Below are 1389 nucleotides of genomic sequence, written 5' to 3'. Positions count from 1 at the left end.
TCTGTAAACCATCACCTACATCACAATAAAAAGTTTTATTTTTAAAAAGATCCTCTTGTCTACCTCCCTTTGAAACCTCCATGTTCAGTGAGATGAAATAGATATCTGTGTTTCCTACTGGATTGTGACCTGCTTGATGGTAGGAATCTTTATATTTCCCACCGTGCCTGAAACAAAACCGAGACAAACAGAAAGTATTTGTAAAGAACAACGCACACGTGGGCAATCAAAAATAAAAAGGGAATTTTAAAAACGTTTCTATTGCGGAGCAGAAGCAGTGTTGTTCTGCAGGGAAGCAGCGAAACTCTTACCCTTCTCTCTCTTCCTTCATTACTTCCCTGGACTGGCTCAAGTCATATCCCATCCTGTCAAACGCCTCCATGCCAAAAAAATGACAGGCTTTCACTCCATCTTTTATCTTTCAGTTTCCTAGATGCAGCCGGTTGTTGACTGACACGGAGTCAACACCCACTCCTGGGGACCCCCTGCACACTGGAACAAAATGCTGCCCAGTCCTGCGCCGTCTCCGTGATTGGTGGGCATTGAATCATTGCTAATTATAGAGCTTTCATTGGCTATGTGGTAGTTACATAATCTCATGTCAACTTGAAGATTTATAAAAGTACAGGGGTGGTATCCAGCCTGTGAATCAGGTCACAGCCTCAAGGTGCCTCCTTGTGGGCCTGGCCTTATCATAAGGTGGGCCTGAGGAACCTCCCTTTCTCTCTGCCCCTAACCTGAGAGCTGTCAGAGCTCTGCTATTTTTCCACTGACCTTGGATCCAGGTCACTCTGCACCCATCAGCCTGTGATCTTCCTGCATTCTGCATCATGGCAGGAGGCTGCATGAGTCTGAAGAGGGACTAAGGGACTCGTATCAGACTTCACTTGAGTTTGACGGGGCTGGGATGCTTTTTTCATATATCATTACTTCTTGATATAAAGCTCTTTCTTACACATATGAGCGTCGCTGAATTTGCTTCTCCAGTTAACTGGCTTAACACAGGCTGATTTTTGGAAGTCGATTATCAGGACTTTTTTTCTTATTCTATCTCCATGTAGAATCTTTATTGAAACCTGTTCATCATCTTAACAACATGTAAGTCTCTATTGACAGACAAGTGGTCACTGTGCATGCAGGTTTTTGACCAACAATCAAACTCTGTATGTGGTCAAACCAGTTTGTCTATGGTTTCTAAAGCTAGTTCTTAGAATTCCTGAATCGTCAATGTACTTTTTGCTTTTTAAAAATAGCCACGGGGGAGAGGGAAGCAGGGAGGGAGGGAGAAAAATGAGGAGCTGATATTACGGGCTCAAGTAGAAAGCAAATGTTTTGAGAATGATGATGGCAACAAATGTACAAATGTGCTTGACACAATGGATATATGTA

General features: G+C 43.0%; 1 long non-coding RNA gene across 1 annotated transcript in view; it reads left to right on the top strand.

Moving 5' to 3' along the window:
• Positions 1 to 769, top strand: part of LOC123521913 — a 6353-nt gene extending 5584 nt beyond the window's left edge. The window contains exon 3 of the long non-coding RNA XR_006680265.1: positions 426 to 769. This is a non-coding gene — a long non-coding RNA (uncharacterized LOC123521913). The remainder of the gene's footprint in view (positions 1 to 425) is intronic.
• Positions 770 to 1389: the final 620 nt, after the last annotated feature.

Source organism: Echinops telfairi, unplaced genomic scaffold, assembly GCF_000313985.2.
Source record: "Echinops telfairi isolate 266 unplaced genomic scaffold, ASM31398v2 ScPeMD7_655;HRSCAF=1070, whole genome shotgun sequence".
Lineage (NCBI taxonomy): Eukaryota > Metazoa > Chordata > Mammalia > Afrosoricida > Tenrecidae > Echinops > Echinops telfairi.
The sequence above is the reverse complement of the archived record's forward strand: the minus strand, read 5'-3'. Positions and strand labels throughout refer to the sequence as shown.